The sequence below is a fragment of the Triticum dicoccoides genome, chromosome 5B, assembly GCF_002162155.2.
Source record: "Triticum dicoccoides isolate Atlit2015 ecotype Zavitan chromosome 5B, WEW_v2.0, whole genome shotgun sequence".
Classification (NCBI taxonomy): Eukaryota; Viridiplantae; Streptophyta; class Magnoliopsida; order Poales; family Poaceae; genus Triticum; species Triticum dicoccoides.
The window spans coordinates 364964105-364987008 of NC_041389.1; the positions used below are offsets into that span (position 1 = coordinate 364964105).

The window sequence follows — 22904 nt, forward strand, 5'->3', positions numbered from 1 at the left end:
TTTGTATTCATATTAACAATGGGCAAGTATTTCTAGGCATGTCTTTTTATATACATAATCTAATATATCAAGTGCATGAAGAGTACTCGCTGTCATCTACAGGTGCGACCAAAGTTTACATCGATTTGGATATCCCTGAAAAAAATGAGCTTCAAACGAGGTGAAACAATTTTTTTGAAGTAATATGAAAAACATGTTCTACTACATACATGGATACTTATCTCATGCAAAACAGGTATTTCTTGCAAGATGATATGGTAGAAGAAATAGAGACGGAAGCCCATTTGCAAGGCACAATTCAAGAACAGATGCTCTATAACAGAAGAACCCTAAAAGAAATAACTGAAATTACATATGAATCTGAAAAACAGGTATTTATAGTTAGTATTATATTATTTTCTCATAGATTGTATGTGCTAATTTAACCTGTAATGGTCAGGAAAAGTTCTATACTGTTGAAGCAATGATTAAGTCAATTAATACATCAGATGAGTGGTACTACATAGGATGCCGTAAATGCAACAAAAAAGTACAGAAAAAACTGAACCACTTCTACTGTCCGAAATGTGAAAAAGAACCTAAGAAGATATGTCCAAGGTGAATTTAATACTATCTCATTCTTTAGTTAGTAAATTAACCTGCACTAACCACATATTCCATTTTATTACTAGGTACAAACTGAAACTAGAGATATGTGATCTGAGTGCAACAACAACTTGCACCATGTTGAGGCAGAAGCAAAAAAATTGATTAAGCAATCTGCAAGTGTTTTGATAGAGAGGGATGATTGTGATATCCATGAGCAGACAAAACAAATCCAGAAAATATGTGGGCAGAGATTGATTTTTCAATTCAGATTGAATGACTATAATTTGAAGTACGGTTATCAAGAATACACTGTTCATAGAATCTTTTTCGTAGATTTTGAAAAAGATACATTAGTAAATCATTCAAATGTTGAGCAGGTATCATCCATTTCTACTACAATGCTCTATATTATTTTGTATCTGCATGCCATATTTTATAATGAATGTTGATGGCACTTTACCCAAATTGAAATGTTTTGGTATAAGCCCCTTACTAACACACCCAATGTCTTGAATGGGAAGATGGAGGATGATAAACCCATTCTAACAGACACTAAAGACTAGGAGGACTAGCAACACACGTCATGTTGTACATTCTGATGAAGAATCAGAAAATCTGGATAGTCAAGAGAAAGATGAATTCATATATGTTGTTGATAAGGAATCTAAGAAAAAGGGAATTCAAAAAGATATCCATGTAAGTTTTTTGCTGCATTTGCTTATTCTTTCATAGTTCTGCAAGTCACTAATTGTTACAAATGTTTTGGCAGGAGCAAGCGGACAAGTTATCAGTTATGAAAACTTTAAAGCAAGAACCAGAGGATGGTGAACCCACTATTAACCGGACTAAAAGGGGTAGGAGAAGTTGAAAGTGCTAGTTATCGACTAGAGGGGGGGTGAATAGGCGATTTTTATCAAAGTCTTCAAAACGTGGAAGTTTCGAAGACAAACAATAGAAATGACCTAATTGATATGCAGCGGAAGGTAAACTACAACAAGCAAGCCATAGTCAAGTATGCAATAGCGTTAACGTACGAAGACTAATAGCAGCTAGGTATTAGGATCAGGATGGAAGATAGTACAAAGCCAATCAACAATAGTAGTCAAGCAATGAAGTCAATCAGATAAGACAGATAAGCAATGACTCCACGAAGACAAACTCCAAATAAAGGAGGGAAGAGATAGAACCAGTCACTTGTTGAAGACACAGGATTTGTTGGACCAGTTCCAGTTGCTGTGACAACTGTACGTCTGGTTAGGGAGGCTGAGATTCAACTCAGAAGACCGTGTCTTCACCTTATTCCCCTTGAGCTAAGGACACTTAGTCCTCGCCCAATCACTCTGCTAAGTCTTTAAGGTAGACTTCCAAACCTTCACAGACTTCGTTCACCCGGCAATCCACAATGACTCTTGGATGCTCGGAACGCGATGCCTAACCGACTGGAGGATACACAGTCCTCAAGTGTAATAAGTCTTCAGTCACACAGACAGAAAGACTTCAGTGATGCCTAACACTCTTTGGCTCTGGGTGTTTGGGCTTTGTCCTCGCAAGGATTTCTCTCTCTCAAATGCTTCGAGGTGGGTTGCTCTCAAACGACAAAAGCCGTATACTAACTCTGAGCAGCCACCCATTTATGGTGTAGGAGGTGGGCTATTTATAGCCACTAGGCAACCCTACCTGATTTGTCAAAAATGACCCTGGGTCACTAAGGAACTGACACGTGTTCCAACGGTCAGATTTCAAACACACGCGGCAACTTTACTTGGGCTACAAGCAAAGCTGACTCATCCAGCTCTGGATAAGGTTTGCTCTCATTGTCTTTGCTCGAAGACATAGGCTTTGAGTTGAGCATCACTTTAGTCACTCTGACTTAGTTCACTTGGACCCCACTTAACAGTACGGTGGTTCCTATGACTCAACAAAGAAGAAAAGGAAGTAACGAATCCACACAGTCTTCACGCTCCATAGTCTTCACGCAATGTCTTCTCATGTCATAGTCTTCAATATGAATATCTTCTCATACCACCATCGTCTTCAATGTCTTCATACATTTTTAGGGGTGATCTCCGGTAGGTAAACCGAATCAATGAGGGACACTACCTGCGTTATCCTGCAATTCTCACAAACGCATTAGTCCCTGAACCAACTTTGTCGTCAATACTCCAAAACCAACTAGGGGTGGCACTAGATGCACTTACAATCTCCCCCTTATTGGTGATTGATGACAAACTGGTTGAAGTTCTCAACGGGGATAAATATGTGAAATTGGAAGGATAGGAAATAGTCTTCACAAGTTGCAAGGGCTCCCCCTGAAGATGTGCATGTAAGTAATTTGCTTATGGAATGCAAATGCACATGGCAGGTTGTACTTGTGGAGATCCACTTCAACTTATGAAGATAATTTATCATGCATGAACTGATATAGCAAGTAGAGTGACATGCATAATGAAAAATGGACGTCTGCAGAATGATCTAAGTGTGGAAGTTACCATCGCACATGCGGAATTTATCATCGCATCACAGTGAAGCAAATAAGTAGCAGACGACCATCAAGTTTAGGTGTTACAACTCAGAGAACCAAATGTTTCAAAAAAAGGCAAGAGTTGTAAGCACGCAGCAAAATATAATGCAACCGCCCATATGAACCCGCTTGAAGACTATAAACTCATACGCTTCTCCCCCTTTTGTCAGTAAGGACCAAAAAGGTTTGAAGACATAGAGCATCTACTCGTCAACATGAGTAGGTGAAGCAGCAGGGTTGTCGTCGTTGGGTGGAGGTGCAGATGAACTTGGTGCAGTGTCGATGCGCGCAGTTGTAGGAGGTGGTGAAGTAGCATCATCTTCATCATCGATCACTCTGGCATTTACCGTTGCCGCGGAGGAAGAATATTTAGAGTCTTCAAGAGATGGAGTACGACGTAGGACAACAGTCCGGGGAGGAGTGGAGTCAAACTGGAATCTTTCATTGAAGCCATCGTCTTGAAGATCTGCTTCAGCACTAAGCAGGGTCAAACTCTTCCATGATCGCCGACAAGTTTCATGAGCAACAAAGGCATTCTTGGTGGCAAGGTTGCGAATGCGATTGACATCCACCAAGATGCTTTGCATCTGTCTCTTGAGCCAGAAATGATGCTTATCCTATTTCTGATGAAGGGCCACAAGAACTTCTCGGTCATTGAGAACGCGAGAACGCTTCTGAGGCCTTTGGGCAATGGTGCTTTTAGTGGCTTTAGTAGGTGCTCGATGAGGCAGGCGAGTATTTCCAGCCAAAGGATAGATTCGTGTCGCTGCTTGAACACCTTCAATAGGCTGAGTGAAGCTTTGGTGCTCGGCATTCTGAAGACAAATAGGCTTCTTGGCAGGATCAGGGTATATAGCTTCAACTGACATATCAACCTCAGGTAGAAAAATCACATGATTGCGAGCAGAAGGTTGATAGTTGACAGATGAGTGTTGCTTGACGAGGCGCATGACCCATGGAGCATAAAACTTCAGACCAAATAGGTCAGAGCCGGAAGCAGCAAGTTGCTTGATGAAGAAATCTTGCGCATTGAAGCTGATGCCATTGAGAATGTAGAAGACCAAAGTCTTCATAGCTCCTTCAAGCTTTGCCGCTGATGAATGTCCTTTGATAGGCCATAGAGTTCGCCTGATGATGTGATAGATGGTGCGTGGCAGATACTCAAGGTCTTCAACAAAGAACTCTGTTGGATATTCAGCATCACGTGGCAAAGGCTTCATCATGCTCAGCATCTGACTCATATTGGGTTCAGGCTTATGAAAGATGCTTTCCAAAGCATTGCGGTGATTTTGACAACCAGGTTCATAGAGTTCTCCTGGAGTGGATAGGCCTGTAAGCTCGATGATATCCATAGCTTTGGCTTCATGATGAACATTTCCGGTCATCCACTCGAGAACCCATGTCTTCGTATCTCTGTTGTAGCCGCAAATGTGCAGAGTAGCATAGAATTGAAGCAATAGCTCTTCATTCCAATGTTCTTTATCTGTGACAAAACTGAGCAGCCCAGCATCACGAAAGCAGTCAAGTGCTTCTTCTAAGCAGGGCTGTCCAGTAATGGCTTCAGTGTCGAGGCGCATATGAGGGAAAATGCGCCCTTGATCATACATAACACAGGAGTAATAGCTTCACTGCTGATGACTCCAGAACCGATCTGATGATATTCTTGGCTTCGTGTAGGGGTTCTTCGAGCTGTCAAAGAATGTGTTGTGGCTCTTGAAGCCATTTGCATTGAATGACCCGACAGCGGTGGCAGTACCAGGAAACCTTGGCAGTCTTGGCTTGGGCTTCTGGACTTGAGGCCTATGCTCAATGTGATAGTCAAACTGAGGACAAGAGACATTAGGCGGAGGGACCAGAACGGGCCATCTTACTGTGATGAGCTCGCCACGGTTGTATGCTTGCTCAATTGTATAGGGCCTTGGGGCGGAACAGGAGCAGTGGCAGCAGCTGAGGCTTCAGGCTGCACAACAGGTGCTTCAGGAGCAGTAGCCTCATTAGCTTCAGGTGCAGTGGCCTCATTAGCTTCAGGCACACTGGTTGGTTCAAGCTCCACATTAGCGTCAGCCATGACAACGTCATTGGCTTCACTTGCGTTGGTTGTGGCAGCTTTAGGATTTTCAACCTCCACTTGAGGAGCTGGAGGGTCAGGCACAGACACGTTCACTTCATGAACTATTTCTTCAGGCATGGGGCGAGTAGAGACACGCTCTTCTTGACGTTCTTCATCGGCTAATGCAGCCGGATTGTCTTGAGCAGCTTGTGCTTCAGACACAGAGACATTCACAGTTGGAGTGGCTTCAGAGAACACTTGACGTGCAACAGGTTGATGGTGCACTTCTCCTTCTGGAACGCTCGGAAGAGAGACTTGAGGCCTTGGTCCTTTGTGAAGCCTTTCTAGTACAGGTGACGCCTTTGGAGATGGAGTGGGAAGGTCCTCATCCTCTTCAACTTGGACGGATGGTGTGGTTTGTTGATGTTGTTGGGGAGTACTTGGGGTTTCTTGTTCTTGCGGGCGATCAGCCCATGAAGCATCCGGAGCAATTGGCGTCAGAGGACGACCAATGCTGATGATTTCACTATTCGTACGAATAGGCGATGATACCACATTATATTCAATCTGAGGAAGAACTTCATCATCTTCAACATTGTCATGATGACCAATGTCTTCAGTAGCGGTGGGTTCAGCTGCTGGTATATCTTCAGCTTCAGGAGCCTCTGTGGAAGCAGGCTCATGAACAGTTATGCGAAGTTCTTGGGATGCAGATGCAGGACGAACCACTGAGATGGGTTCAACAACAAGGGGCTCTGTGGGAGCAGCCCGACTCTTCTTGGTCTTGCGCTTCTTCTTGGAGGGAGCGGCATCAGAGGCTTCAGTATTCTTCCTCTTTCTAGCTTCAGCCTCGGCAGCCCTCGTCTTCTTCTGTTCTGAAGCGGTTGTGGTGGCCTTTGGCTTCGAGCCAGTCATGCTACTTGGGAAGATAATGCAAGGAGCTTCCTGGCTTGAAGGTGCCGGCTGGTCAGCAGGAAGCTTCTTCTTTTTCTTTGCAGCCATCCTGGGGTTAATGCCAGGACGGCCAAGTAACTTGCGCTTCTCAGCCTCATTGTAGGCAAGCACACACTTATCAGCCAAATTCTTCATATGCTCGTGAGAGCCTTGAGCTTCTTGGCGCTTCTTTAGAAAAGCTTCTTTAAGCTCATGCAACATGACTTTGAAGTTTCGGACGTCTTGAACACTTAGCTTGGCCACATGCTTCTTGAATTGAGCCTTCTCATAATCAATCTTGTTCTTGAGCTCAACGATTCACTGAGCAAGAGCCAGCTCAGAAGCAATGGCGCCATTGAAGGCGACACTGAGGCCAATGGGAAGCTGTAAATCTTCAAAGCTAACATTGGGGGTGTCGAACCACTCATCAATGAAATTGTGGATGATGGCCACATCAAAGAGAGGCAAGTTGTTGAAGATTTCTGCTACTTCCTTGCTCTTTATCAGCTGCTCAAGAGCATCATCAGCAAGATCTTCATCACTTGATAGATCAATGGGTTCTTCACGCAGAATGGTGGCAGGAGTCAAGGCTTGATCAGTATGCCTGACAAGTTGCTTTTTCTTCTCCGTCTTCTTGGAGATGCGGGATTGATCTTCAGACTGCACACTGGCTTCAGGAGGTGCAGTGGCCAGTGGCTTCACACGAGAAGCTTTTGAAGGTGCAACTGATGATGAAGCCTTAAGTTTCTTTGGCTTCTGCGGCCTAGGAGGAGGAGCTGGGGCTTCATCAGAATCAGCCTCATTGTCAGAATGATCCACTTTGGCACCTTGTACCAAGATGTAGGAGATGAGGCCATCAAGGTTTGCAAAGGGCCCAATTCTGTTTTCTTCAGCTTCACGTGTGCCATCGTCACGGGGAGCAGATGGACCAGGATTGAAGTCTAATCCCCGTGACTTCTTGTTTTCCTTTGATGAGGCCTTAGAAAACTGGAAGTTGCGCTTGAAGAGATTGTCGTCACGACACCAGAGCAATGATGATGGGTCGGCTTCTTCAGGCTGTGGCCCACGGACCATGCAAGGATAGAATTCCTGCGCAATGGCTTCAGCTTTGTTCTTGGGGGGAAGGCCTCGATAGAGAATATCACCCCAGGGGCTCTTGATGGCATTTTTCTCTGCGTACTCCTTGGTGACGAACTTGTACTTGTACCACTGTTCAGCCCAATAGCGTCGAATCCATTGGATTCGAGTCTTGCGCTGATTGTAATCTTCTTCAGGATCTGTTTTATACATTTCTTCCAGATCCTCAGGCAGATCCTTTGAAGTTCCCCCATGACGCTGTCTGCCACCCTTCCTTGCTGATTTTTCTGCAGCCATGAACTTCAAGCTGAATGGCTTCAGTATGTTCAGAGGCTTCAGAGATTTACGCTTGCTGGTCAAGCAGGAACTGGCTTCAGGAGAATTGATATGATGTTGTAAGTATTCTTTTGACCGAGCTCTTTACCATTGTCGTCGGGACCAAGGTGGTGTTTGGCTGGCATTGGCGTCGTGTAGCCTTTGCAGTCTTCCATTCCAAACTTCTTCAGACAATCTTTGAGGTACTTTTCTTGAGATATGAAGATGCCATTTCGTTGCTGACGAATTTGAAGACCGAGGAAGAACTTCAGCTCACCCATCATGGACATTTGATATTGCTCTTGCATCATGTACCCGAACTCATCACTGTACTTCTAGTTGGTGCAGCCGAAGATTATGTCATCCACATATATTTGCCACACAAATAGTTCACCATCATATGTCTTCGTGAAGAGTGCGGGATCGAGGGATCCAGGTTTGAAGTCTTTGCTCTTTAGGAAGTCTTTGATTGTATCATACCAGGCACGAGGAGCTTGTTTGAGGCCATACAGTGCTTTGTTTAATTTGTACACCATATCAGGATGTTTTGGATCTTCAAAGCCAGGTGGTTGTGCGACATATACTTCTTCTTCAATCTTGCCATTGAGAAATGCACTCTTTACATCCATTTGATATAGCAAGATGTTGTGATGATTAGCATAGGCTAGCAGTATGCGAATAGCTTCAAGCCTAGCAACAGGAGCAAATGTTTCATCAAAGTCAATTCCTTCAACTTGAGTATATCCTTGAGCCACAAGACGTGCTTTGTTTCTAACGACTTGACCATGATCATCTTGCTTGCTTCGATATATCCACTTTGTTCCAATAATGTTATGCTTGCGAGGGTCAGGGCGCTTGACCAGTTCCCGAACATTATTCAGCTTGAACTGTTGAAGTTCTTCTTGCATGGCTTGAATCCATTCAGGTTCCATAAAAGCTTCAGCAACTTTCTTGGGTTCTGATATTGACACAAATGAGAAGTGCCCACAGAAGTTTGCTAACTGTGTTGCTCTTGAGCGAGTGAGCGGACCAGGCGCATTGATGCTGTCAATTATCTTCTCAATTTGTACTTCATTTGCAACACGAGGATGAACTGGACGAAGACCTTGCTCATGCTGATCATTGTCATCATTGGAAGTATTGTCTTCGGTCTGAGCATTGTCTTCAGGTTGGTTTGGTGCAGAAATGATATGTTCCTCTTCAGGCTGTGCTTCAGAAGGCATGATTTCACCAGTTCCCATCAGCTTGATAGATTCACTGGAAGGATCTTCATCAAGTGTACTTGGCAGAATTTCTCTTTGTGAACCATTGGTTTCATCAAATCGCACATCCACTGTTTCAACGATTTTGTAGTGGAAGAGGTTGAAGACTCTGTAAGGGTGCGAATCCTTTCCATAGCCAAGCATGAAGCCTTCGTGAGCTTTGGGTTCAAATTTTGACTTGTGATGGGGATCCTTGATCCAGCACCTAGCACCAAAGACTCTGGAGTAACTGACATTTGGCTTCTTGCCAGTAAGGAGCTCATAGGATGTTTTGCCCAGAAGCTTATGGATGTAGACACGTTGATGATATGACAAGCTGTATCTATGGCTTTAGGCCAGAACTTTCTTGGTGTCTTGTACTCGTCGAGCATTGTTCGAGCCATCACGATGAGGGTTCTGTTCTTGCGCTCAGCAATGCCGTTTTGCTGAGGTGTGTATGGAGCAGAAAATTCATGAGTGATTCCCATTGTATCCAGATAAAGATCAAGCCCGGTGTTCTTGAATTCAGTGCCGTTATCACTTCTGATATGCTTGATCTTGACGCCATAATTGTTCATTGCTCGATTGGTGAATCATCGGAAAAGATCTTGTACTTCGGTCTTGTAGAGAATTATGTGCACCCATGTATATCTTGAGTAGTCATCAACAATGACGAAGCCATAGAGACATGCCATTGTTGTGAGGGTGGAGTAGTGAGTAGGTCCAAATAAGTCCATGTGTAGCAGCTCGAAGGGTTGAGACATTGTCATGATTGTCTTCGAGGGGTGCTTTGCCCTTGTCATCTTTCCGGCTTCACAAGCACCACACAAATGATCTTTCTTAAACTTGACACCTTCGATGCCTATGACATGCTTCTTCTTGACGAGAGTGTGCAAGTTCCTCATGCCAGCGTGCCCCAGCCTTCGATGCCAGAGCCAGCATTCTGAAGCTTTTGCAAGAAGACATACGACAAGCTGTGGACCTGCTGAGAAATCTACCATGTATAGATCACCTTTTCTATACCCTTCAAAGACTAGAGATTTGTCAGATTCCATTAGTACAAGGCAACGATATTTTCCAAATATCACAATCATGTTTAAGTCACAAAGCATTGAGACAGACATTAAGTTGAATCCAAGGGATTCAACAAGCATCACTTTATCCATGTGTTGATCCTTTGAGATTGCAACTCTACCTAGACCCAATACCTTGCCTTTACCAGTGTCAGCAAATGTGATTTGACTCTTCTCGGATGGACGTAAGGTTGAGTCCATGAGAAGACTTTGATCACCAGTCATATGATTAGTGCATCCACTGTCAATAATCCATTCTGAAGCTTTTGGTGACATCCCTACAGTGCAGTTAGGAGGATAGGCTTCACAAGGTATGTTGTGAAGCATAAGCAGTAGATGCACACTTGGATTATCACAGCATAGATGAAAGTTAGCACACAGTATGACAGGTAAGCGATTCATATGTGGAATACATAGTAAGTCATTTTATCATGCGTCCCTTTATGTTTTAGGTCCCCAGCAATTATATTGGACGCCATTGATTGCTGGCTGGAGACCACATTCTGCAAAAGAGAGTTCATTCTTCTTCACCACCCACATTTTCAGGGGTGGCTTAGAAGCAATGAGTCTAAGTGCAGCATCTGAGAATTTCGGCTTTGAAGCCCTAGCAAATAGCCTTGCAGGAGATGAATGATACTCATGTGAATAAGCAGAAAAGTTCTTAGTTCTATGAACATAGCGGTTTGAAGACACACGCTCATATTCATGAGTCTGAGTATGATTTCCCTGCAAAACATTGGCAATAGGGTGACTCAATTGAGTCCTGTGTTCGTAAGTAGTCATTGGACCATATGATGCCTTTGGTCTGGAGTTTGTCTTCTTCCCTGGTGGTGTCATGATGACATTCACTGGAAGATTCTCAAGACAGCTTTTAGGAACCCAGATCTTCTTCATTGGCGGTCCATTCCTGCAGTTAGTACCAATATACCTGGCAAACACTTCACCATTCTGATTTTTGAACAGTTTATAGTTTGCATCAAAGGATTCATCAATGATAATAGGATTAGCACAGGTAAAGCCAGATAAAGTGGATAGATCCACTGAAGGTTCCTTTGCAGCAACCCATGTGGTTTTGGGATACTGCTCAGGCTTCCAGTAGGAACCATCAGCATTCATTTCCCTCTCGAACCCAACACCCTCTTTCCTAGGGTTTCGGTTCAGAATCTGCTTTTTGAGGACATCACAAAGTGTCTGATGCCCTTTCAGACTTTTATACATCCCTGTTTCGAGCAATGTCTTCAACCTAGCATTTTCATCAGCAATAGTAGTGGTATCCTCAGAAGAGGGGTTAGTTACCACATCAGTAGTTGAAGACAGAGCAACAGTAGCAGCAGTGGAACATTCAGCAACAGAGGCAGCGTTATCACGCTCAATGCATTTTAAGCATGGTGGTTCAAATTCATCCTGAGCGGGACTGATCTGTTGAGCGCGAAATGACTCATTCTCTTTTTGAAAATCTTCATGAGTCGCTTTCAGTTTCTCAAGCTCTTGCATCCTTTGAAGATAATCATAGGAGAGCTTTTCATAAGTGGTTGAGAGCGTCTCATGAAGACTTTCAAGTTCTTGATACTTAGCATGAAGATTTTTTATGTCTTCAACTAAGGACTGTGAATGTGTCATTTCCACGTCCAACAGGTCATCGCTTTTGTCTAACAATTTTTTAGTATGTTCCATAGCCCTTTGTTGTTCAGTAGCAATTTTAGCAAGTGTTTTGAAGCTGGGTTTAGATTCACAATCAGAGTCATCTTCACTTGATGTTTGAAAGTAAGCATCACGCGATTTTACCTTGGCACCGCGTGCCATGAAGCAGTAGGTGGGAGCAGGATCGTCCTTGTCATCATCAGCGTTGGTGTGGGAGTCATTGTCTTCAGTGTTGAAGATGGACTTTGCGACGTAGGCAGTGGCTAGAGCCAGACTTGCAACGCCAGAGTCGGACTCAGCTTCAGATTCCACCTCTGCCTCCTCAGAAGCAGACTCCTCCTCTGAATCCATTTCCTTGCCAACAAAAGCACGAGCCTTGCCAGATGAGCTCTTCTTGTGAGATGAAGACCTTGATGAGGACTTGGAAGAAGACTTCAAAGATTTCTTCTTCTTCTTGTCATCAGAGTCATATTCCTTGCTCTTATTCTTCTTCTTCTCGTTGTCCCACTGAGGACACTCAGAGATGTAGTGCCCAGGGTTCTTACACTTGTGACATGTTCTCTTCTTGTTGTCTTGAGTGGAAGCTTCATCATTTCTTGAACTGGATCGTGAAGACTTTCTGAAGCCCTTCTTCTTGGTGAATTTCTGGAACTTCTTCACAAGCATAGCAAGCTCCCTTCCAATGTCTTCAGGATCATCAGAACCACAGTCAGATTCTTCTTCTTCAGATGAGGAAACAACTTTTGCCTTCAAAGCACGAGTTCGGCCATAGTTGGGGCCATAGATATCTCTTTTCTCAGAAAGCTGGAACTCATGTGTGTTGAGCCTCTCAAGTATATCAGACGGATCGAGTGTCTTGAAGTCAGGACGTTCTTGTATCATGAGGGCAAGGGTGTCAAAGGAGGTGTCAAGCGATCTCAGCAGTGTCTTGACAATTTCATGCTTGGTGATCTCAGTGGTGCCGAGAGCCTGAAGCTCATTTGTGATGTCGGTGAGGCGATCAAACGTGAGCTGGACATTTTCATTGTCGTTTCTCTTGAAGTGATTGAGGAGATTGCGAAGAACACTGATTCTATGGTCTCTCTGTGTAGATACGCCTTCATTGACCTTGGACAGCCAGTCCCAGACTAGCTTTGACGTTTCCAGAGCACTCACACGGCCATACTGTCCTTTGTTCAGATGACCACAGATGATGTTCTTTGCAGTCGAGTCCAGTTGAATGAACTTCTTGACATCAGTAGGGGTGACACCTTCACCAGTTTTGGGAACGCCATTCTTGACGACATGCCAGAGGTCGACATCAATGGCTTCAAGATGCATGCGCATCTTATTCTTCCAGTAGGGATATTCTGTTCCATCGAACACGGGGCAAGCAGCGGAGACTTTGATTATCCCTGCAGTCGACATAGCTAAACTCCAGGTGGTTAAACCGAATCACACAGAACAAGGGAGTACCTTGCTCTGATACCAATTAAAAGTGCTAGTTATCGACTAGAGGGGGGGTGAATAGGCGATTTTTATCAAAGTCTTCAAAACGTGGAAGTTTCGAAGACAAACAATAGAAATGACCTAATTGATATGCAGCGGAAGGTAAACTACAACAAGCAAGCCATAGTCAAGTATGCAATAGCGTTAACGTACGAAGACTAATAGCAGCTAGGTAGTAGGATCAGGATGGAAGATAGTACGAAGCCAATCAACAATAGTAGTCAAGCAATGAAGTCAATCAGATAAGACAGATAAGCAATGACTTCAGGAAGACAAACTCAAAATAAAGGAGGGAAGAGATTGAACCAGTCACTTGTTGAAGACACAGGATTTGTTGGACCAGTTCCAGTTGCTGTGACAACTGTACGTCTGGTTAGGGAGGCTGAGATTCAACTCAGAAGACCGTGTCTTCACCTTATTCCCCTTGAGCTAAGGACACTTAGTCCTCGCCCAATCACTCTGGTAAGTCTTCAAGGTAGACTTCCAAACCTTCACAGACTTCGTTCACCCGGCAATCCACAATGACTCTTGGATGCTCAGAACGCGACACCTAAGCGGCTGGAGGATACACAGTCCTCAAGTGTAATAAGTCTTCAGGTCACACAGACAGAAAGACTTCAGTGATGCCTAACACTCTTTGGCTCTAGGTGTTTGGGCTTTGTCCTCGCAAGGATTTCTCTCTCTCAAATGCTTCGAGGTGGGTTGCTCTCAAACGACAAAAGCCGTATACTAACTCTGAGCAGACACCCATTTATGGTGTAGGGGGTGGGCTATTTATAGCCACTAGGCAACCCGACCTGATTTGTCCAAAATGACCCTGGGTCACTAAGGAACTGACACGTGTTCCAACGGTCAGATTTCAAACACACGCGGCAACTTTACTTGGGCTACAAGCAAAGCTGACTCATCCAGCTCTGGATAAGGTTTGCTCTCATTGTCTTCGCTCGAAGACATAGGCTTTGAGTTGAGCATCAATTTAGTCACTCTGACTTAGTTCACTTGGACCCCACTTAACAGTACGGTGGTTCCTATGACTCAACGAAGAATAAAAGGAAGTAACGAATCCACACAGTCTTCCCGCTCCATAGTCTTCACGCAATGTCTTCTCATGTCATAGTCTTCAATATGAATATCTTCTCATACCACCATCGTCTTCAATGTCTTCATACATTTTTAGGGGTCATCTTCGGTAGGTAAACCGAATCAATGAGGGACACTACCTGGGTTATCCTGCAATTCTCACAAATGCATTAGTCCCTCAACCAACTTTGTCGTCAATACTCCAAAACCAACTAGGGGTGGCACTAGATGCACTTACAGAAGTAGCACAACTCATGTTGTACACCTTGATGAAGAACCAAAAACTGAAGGTAGTCAGGAAATAATGAAATCAAAATCTATGGAAGCAGGCCCCAAGAGGAAACGCGCCGTAACTCGCAATGTGCTGGTATTGATAGCAAACAAGTAAAGAATGACCATGAAGAAGAATCAGAACAGGCAGGTACTGAGGAGCACAATGATTCAAGGCCTAGGACAAGGCGTAGTTGTGTCAATAAAGAATTGATGAACAAAGACATTCAGAAGTGTGGTGTATCAAGAACTCGAAAGTCAAATCGTTGATTAGTGGAAATCCAATTATTTAGCATGTAATAGAACATATAGGAGCATCAGATTTGTACTTTATATGAACATCATTGTTTAAGATTGATTTTAGTAAATCTAAATGCGTACCTTTGTGTTAGTAAAGTCATTAGTGAAAAGCAGCCACATGGGGTGGTACATCAGTTTTACAAAAAAACATTGTCATTTATCGTACACATATTAGTGATTTTCACATGTTCATCCGCTACAGAATAGGCCTCTCGACGACATAAATTCTTTCACATGTTGAGACAGCTATAGAGAAAGCATATGACAGCCAAACAATCAACTGTGTGCACATCATCAACTGTTCTCGCCAAGAGCCCATTGTGCATGGAACTAACGACCAATAAAACTGAAGTGCACCACTTAGTAATCTGCATTGCCAATCAATAGGTCATTCCATCTTGCCATCTAGACATATCATGTGTGACCACTGACCAGCCATGACTCAGATTTTAATTGGAATTAAATAGGTTAAATATTAAAATTCTTTAAAGAAAAATAATTCTGTCGAGATAAGGTGTCGTGTGTGTAACATACAATTCTCTGAAGAAAAACAATGTGTAGACAAGACGTGTAAGAAACAAAGACGTGCATATATTGTAGTATACATGGAAACTGACTTCAAGTAGCAGCTATCTATCTGGTGACGCAAAATAATAACGGCTCAGATATTGTATAGGTTTAAAACATACAGATGACAAACTCTAACCTACAAAGTATAGCCTTAACTATGCTTCTTTACAAATAAGAATTCTATATCGACTCAATTCGTGCTCATCCAGGCAAGACACCGCTCCCGATCTCATCCTTCATCACATACATGCAATAATTAGTCCTCTCGCCAGCAACAAGGAGCAGACAGGTTGTCTGGTAGTACTTGCAGGTAATGTTCATTATCTCCTTCCATAAATAATACATGAATGTCTCCTTGCATTGATTGATACTATATGCATTAACTCTCTGATCTCATTACACATGCTTTGTATTAACTTGAATTACAGAGAGAAAGCGCCGATAAACTTGAGATTCAGATCACCAATTACAGAGCATGCACATCCCGGCAAGACATTGCCCTCCTCTCGCAAGCAGCAAGGAGCAGACAGGTTGTGTGGCAGTACTTGCAGCCAATGTCCATTATCTCCTTCCACAAATAATATATGCATGTCTCCTGCAATGATTAATATATACATCAACTCTCCGATCTCATTACACATGCTTTGTATTAACTTGAATTACAGAGAGAAAGTGGCGATAAACTTGAGATTCTGATCACCAATTACAGAGCATATACGTCCTCTCATCGGAAGGTGACAACACAAGTATCCTTATTTCACAATAGAATAATGATTTTAGACGATTTAAAATCCTTTGTTGGAAAACAATCCATATGAAAAAGAATCTTATCAGGAAACTATCTATTCCATACAAATACCTTCAGCATCCTTGCAAACAATGTGGTGCCTGACATGTTTACATTAAATTTATCATCAGCAATTCTGAATTTCTAGACAAATAAAATCAGTTACGTATAAGATGTTCTCACTTATATCTCAGAATAAAATCATATAAATATAAAATGATCATATAGATATTACTTTACTTGGATTACCGCAGTACCAAAAATAATCATATAAATATTACTTTACTTGGATTATTAAAGTGATAACAAAATAAAATGCAGGAATATGTGGCATCATCAAGGAATCCTAATACCTGAGCAAGCAGCCTCCAAACTAGCAACACTCGAATCTAATGATAGTCAATCAGACATCATTAGAGCAGCAGCAAAGGAAGCTAGGCGGAAAAGGAAAGAGATCCTCAAGCTGAAAAAGGCAAGCGAACGACTAAGGACAGAAAAGGGCAATGACTGTGAAGTATCTCATGTAGCGAAGGATGTCACTCAAATTTCATATCTGGGAAAACCAAATTGTGTTTGTGAATTTTGCAATGCCATTATGTGGCATGGAGAGAGAAGCACAAGCACAGGTAACATCACAGTTCCAAAATTTGGTCTCTGCTGCAAGGAAGGGAAAGTTAAATTACCACCACTGAAACAAGCTCCGCTGTATCTCCGAGAGCTACTACGTTACAATGAAAGAGGAGAATCATCAAATTTCCGCAAGAACATCAGGTTGTACAACTCGATGTTCGCATTCACTTCAATGGGAGGAAAGGTTGACTATGAAATTAATAAGCAGGCATCTGGACCGTATGTTTTCCGTTTGAATGGCCAGAATTACCATCAGATTGGCACTTTACTTCCTAAAGATGACGTGACGAAGCCAAAATTTGCCCAATTGTACATACATGACACAGAAAATGAAGTGCGGAATAGGATTAATGCATCTGCTTCAACGGAGAGTAAGACACAACCAGATGAAAACATTGTCAAAGGACTACTGGAGATGCTTGATGAGCACAATGTTTTAGTCAAATCATTTCGTATGGCAAGGAACAGATTCCAAAACCGACGTATTAAAGATGTAAGACTAAGATTGATCAACAAAAGGTCGAAAGATGGAGGGAAATACAACCTACCATCTGCCTCAGAAGTCGCAGCACTAACTATTGGGGAACAAGATGGAGAAAATAATGAATTTGATATAATAGTTGAGACCAAAGACAGAATGTTACAGAGGATTTCAGAGTTGCACCCAAGCTATATGTCAATGCAGTACCCCTTGCTTTTTCCATATGGAGAAGATGGTTTCAGACCAGAAATAGAGTATGAGAAAAAAAGAGGCAGCAAAGGTAAAAGAAAGTATGTAACAATGTTGGAGTTTTATGCATATCACATACAACAATGTCTGAACCAAGCTTCAACATTGCAAATGAGTGGACATTTGTTCCTGCAGTTCTTAGTTGATGCAGCAACATGCATTGAACAGTGGAGACTAAATTGGTACAGGACAAACCAAGGTAAGTTGAGGATAGAACTGTACAGAGGACTGCATGATGCAATAGAAAATGGAGATACACGAAACGAACAAGTTGGACAAAGAATCATACTACCCTCATCATATAATGGCAGTCCAAGAAATAAGCAGCAAAACTACCAAGATGCCATGGCGATTTGTCGTTGGGCTGGCTATCCTGATCTCTTCATTACTTTTACATGCAATCCAAAATGGCTGGAAATACAAGATATGTTGGATCTGATTCCAGGCCAGAAACCTGAAGATCATCCAGATATTGTTGCCAGAGTATTCATGTTAAAACTGAAGGAACTTATGAATGACATAAAGAACGGAAAGTGTTTTGGACAAACAATTGCAAGTAAGTTTACCTAATAAGTACATATTCACTCTTTCCTAGATGATTGTCCTAACTCATTTCTTCTCAAATTTGTTTACTTTCATATAGTTGTCTACACTATAGAGTTCTAGAAAAGAGGCCTCCCGCATGCACACATACTGGTGTTTCTACACCCAGATGATAAAGATCCAAGTCCTTCCCAGATCGACAAAATCATATCAGCCGAAATTCCTGATAAGAATAGTGATCCAGAAGGGTACGAAGCAGTGCAAAATTACATGATACATGGTCCATGTGGTCAAGCACACCCCAAATCACCATGCATGGTCGATAAACGTTGTGCCAAACATTTCCCCAAGAATTTTTGCACTGAGACTACCATAGATGAAGATAACTATCCAGTATATAGAAGGCGAGATGATGGCAACACTGTGGACAAAAATGGAGTGAAGCTAGACAATAGATTTGTTGTGCCATACAATAGAAACCTACTGGTCAAGTATCAAGCCCACATAAATGTTGAACGGTGCAATAGATCAAGGTCTATAAAGTATTTATTCAAATACATCCACAAAGGAGAAGATCGAACAACCGTTGATAGAAGCGGAAGACCAACAAAGTGAAACAAGAGCTAGCAAATTAACAAACAGGGACGAAGAAATCAAGAGGTACCTTGATGCCCGGTACATAACTGGATGTGAAGCCGCATGGCGCATATTTCAGTTTCCTCTTCAGTACAGAGAGCCTGCGGTTGAAAGGTTACAATTTCACCTAGAAAATGAACATGTCGTGGTGTTCCCGGACTCAATGGATTTAGATCAAATTGTATCCCGGCCTAACATAGAAAAGACAATGTTCACAGAATGGATGACAGCCAACCAGTTGCATGAGGAAGCTCGCAGTTTGACGTATGCACAGTTTCCAACCAAATGGACTTGGCATGCACAAGAGAAAGAATGGAGGAAAAGGCGTGGTGGAAAAAAAACCATAGGCAGGATTTACTATGCACAACCAACGAGCGGTGAAAAATACTACTTGAGAATGCTGTTAAATACCGTCAAAGGATGCAGATCATATGAAGAAATTTGAACAATTGATGGGGTTGTACATCCAACATTCAAATCCGCATGTTATGCTCTTGGGCTACTTAATGACGACAAAGAGTGGGATGACTGCATCAAGGAAGCATCCAATTGGGCCTCTGCTCCTCAAATGCGCCAACTTTTCTGCACAATACTTTTATTTTGTGAGGTGACGGATCCCGCAAAGTTGTGGCAAACAAATTGGGAGTTACTATCTGAGGATATCCAACGTCGGCAAAGAAGAATATTCAATTTTCAGGCCCTGGAACTCAACTCGGGACAAATAAAGAGCCTGCTCCTAACAGAGATAGAACAACTATTGACTAAAGGTGGTAAGTCCCTCAAAGATTTTCCAGGAATGCCACTACCAGATAGTTCAGTTATTCAAGATCTAAATAATAGATTAGTAAATGAGGAACTAAACTACGATAAAGATTCTTTAAGAATAGAGCACATGAAGTTACTGCATAAGCTAAATCAGGATCAGAGGATGGCTTTTGACGTTATAATAGAATCAGTCAACGACAGTCTTGGGAAATTGATTTTTGTTGATGGATATGGTGGAACTGGAAAGACATTTCTGTGGAAAGCAGTCACGACAAAATTAAGATCTGAAGGAAAAATAGTTCTAGCAGTTGCTTCAAGTGGTATAGCAGCACTTCTTTTACAGGGTGGAAGAACAGCTCATTCAAGATTTCACATTCCCCTCAAGATCACTAACGAGTCCACATGCAACATCAAGCAAGGAACATTTCTTGCGGAGCTAATAAAGAAAACGTCACTGATAATATGGGATGAAGCACCTATGACACACAAGCACTGTTTTGAGGCACTAGATAAGAGTTTGAGAGACATACTTCGATTCACATATGAGGACGCAGAGAATAGACCATTTGGAGGAATGACAGTAGTCTTGGGAGGTGACTTCAGGCAAATCCTACCAGTTATACCGAAGGGGAAAAGAGAACATATCATTTCTGCATCAATAAAGAGATCCTACCTATGGAAGAACTTTCAGGAGTACTGACTCAAAGAAAATATGCGTCTGAATTCATCCGAAGGTAGTCCAGAAGAGAAAGCAAAAACAGCTGAATTCGCAAACTGGATACTAAACATAGGCGATGGCACAACGTCAACAATAGATGATGAGGATTGGGTTGGCATCCCAGAGGACCTTATTTTACATGAAGGGGATGACCCGAAAGCTTCTATTGTTAACACCACCTATCCTGACTTACACAGAAAATACACTGATAGAACATACCTAGAGGAAAGAGCGCTCTTGTGCCCAAGAAACGAGACTGTTGACCAGATTAATGCATACATCATGAGTCAAATCCCTGGAGAAGAGGTAACCTATTTCAGTTCAGATACAACATGCAAGGCAATGTCTACGGTGGAAGATGAAGATATGTTGTACCCAACTGAGTTTCTAAATAGTCTTACATTTTCTGGAACTCCGGACCATGAACTCAGGCTGAAAGTAGGATTACCAATAATGCTTATGAGGAACATCAATCAAAGTGCAGGACTTTGCAATGGGACAAGACTAACAATAACACAGCTATGAAAGCGTTTCATTGAAGGACATGTCATAATAGGTCCTAACGTTGGTGACAAAGTTTACATCCCACGAATTATCATGTCACCAAGTGATTCAAAATGGCCTTTCATTCTAAAAAGGAGACAATATCCAATATCAGTGTGCTTTGCTATGACTATAAACAAAAGCCAGGGGCAATCTCTCAAAAAAGTTGGACTCTACTTAGAAAGGCAAGTGTTCACACATGGACAACTCTATGTTGCAATGTCAAGGGTGACCAGCAGAAATGGATTGAAGATACTCATATCAGATGAAGAGCGTCCATCCGACAAGGTTGCAAAAAACATTGTTTACAAGGATATATTATAGATATTGTTACAAGCATTCTGATATGACTAAATATAATGTGATGCAGACATAGCAGCCTTATTTGGTTTCAAATGGATATATCTGAAATATTTTATCAGAATGAAATTTATTTACTTTTGGGTATCTTATTATATTCGTATATAGTCTATAGTCATTATTTAATTTAGTATGATTTTAGAATTTCTAGCAAACTCAATGTTTCGATGCATCCATTTAACAAACCCAAATATAGTGTTTGTGAGCTTGCTTCCGGCAAGAACAATCTGATTGGTGTCATACAATCTGCAAGTGCGTATATGGTACACATTTTTCTCTTTAATTTGTTGAATGTGTTCTTATGATTCTTGCAAGTGTCGAATAAATATTCATTATACTTACATGCACGTACATATAAAGATTTTTTATTCAGACTTTAGGTGCAGATTGAATTATTTGTGCGTGCGTGACAAAATAATAGGTACTATATGCCATTTCACCTACTGTTTTATTGTTTATATTTCAAAAGGTGATTACAGGGAAGATTCCCTAATTTAGTTTCTCAAAATCATATTTAGAAAGTTGTTATTTGTTTCAGGTGGATACATATCTTCTGAGGATTCCCCATCGAGAAGCGAGGTTGCACGATTGATTTCTTACATAAGCATAACCATGCAAAATTAGTGCAAGTTGTTTAAACTAAAAACCAGAACAGTTAATGATTGTTTCTAATGTGGCATGTGTAATCTTTTCTTTTTGTTTTGAAATAGTTCTACGTGGTAATTTATTCTGAAAGATAAAAGTAAACTTACTTGACATTATAGAGGGCATCCAACTAAAATAAATAGTTTAAATGTGAGACATTTTAAATTTATTTTGAAAGATACAAACAAACCCCTATCAATGATTCTACTGTAGTGCTTTTCGATTAAATGGTTCTATGCCACAATGAATGAATCTACTACACTGCTATTCGAGCACATGGGTGAGAGCGTGATGATTTCTTAGCTCCATTATTACTGAACATCTAATGTGGTTTTGCTAAATCTTTATATCGTTCAGTATGTGCGATGTGTGTGCATTTATCAATTACTATAACCTTTCTTTCTTCCCTAGCAATTCAGATCTGATTTAACAAATAATAGAAAATTCCAAGAGTCTAATTGCTAGATAAAATATTAGAAACAGTAATTTGATAACCGTGCTATGCATGCCTAAAATTTATTTCATAGAGAGAGGACATGGTAAGGCAAAGGAAAGATATGCACCTGTTGGTACAAACACAGGGTCAAGGGAAAATGGGGATGGATAAGATTAGCCGCCGCTGTTGCTGGATGCGGAAACTCCGCTCAACAACGCGGGCATCGGAGGAGATTGCAGATTCAGCGGGGACGACCTACCACACGGCAAAGGGGAACGGCCGGGTGGCTGCCGCTACAGCCGGTGTTGTGATGTGTTCGCGAGGAACGACTTCTTGAGGTTACTGATGTACGTTGTCAACGAGAGCCACTGCCGCATCCACTCTCACGGGGCCGATCAGGCGAGCAAACTAGACAGGATGCCAGCGCCGACCGCGGCCGGCGAACACGCCGACGACTAAAGCAAAAAATCTATCACTGATAAACATGCGCACAATAGTGTAAAGAGGAGTAATATGTTACTCCCTCTATAAGAGCGTTCAGACCGTTTAGATTTTTTTTAAGCGAAGTTTACATCGTTTACATAGTGATCTAAACGCCTATATATTACTTTAGAGAGGAAGTACCAATTTAAATGCGGTAGCAAATAAAATTAGGTTTCATATATTAAAAAATTGTGTAATAAAATTATATAAGAAAAAATTGAATTAACTCCATACCAAATATGAGAAAAGAAAATGGGGATAATTATTTATCTTGCTTACAATTTAATCCAAATGAACATCACAATTCCCTTCAAATAAACTACTAGCTCTGTACAGTGATAAAATACAAGACGGTTTTAACAGAAAATACTACCAAAAAATACCAATCTAAATAATACACATGTAATGGCCTCCTAGAAAAGTAACTACAAATCATAGCGAAATCTAATTGTTGAATATCCAGAACAAATGCTAATTTTAA

At 41.8% G+C, this 22904-nt stretch overlaps 1 pseudogene; it reads left to right on the top strand.

The window, feature by feature from the left end:
* The first annotated feature begins 250 nt into the window (after positions 1–250).
* On the top strand, positions 251–14651 carry LOC119305526 (annotated as a pseudogene).
* Positions 14652–22904: the final 8253 nt, after the last annotated feature.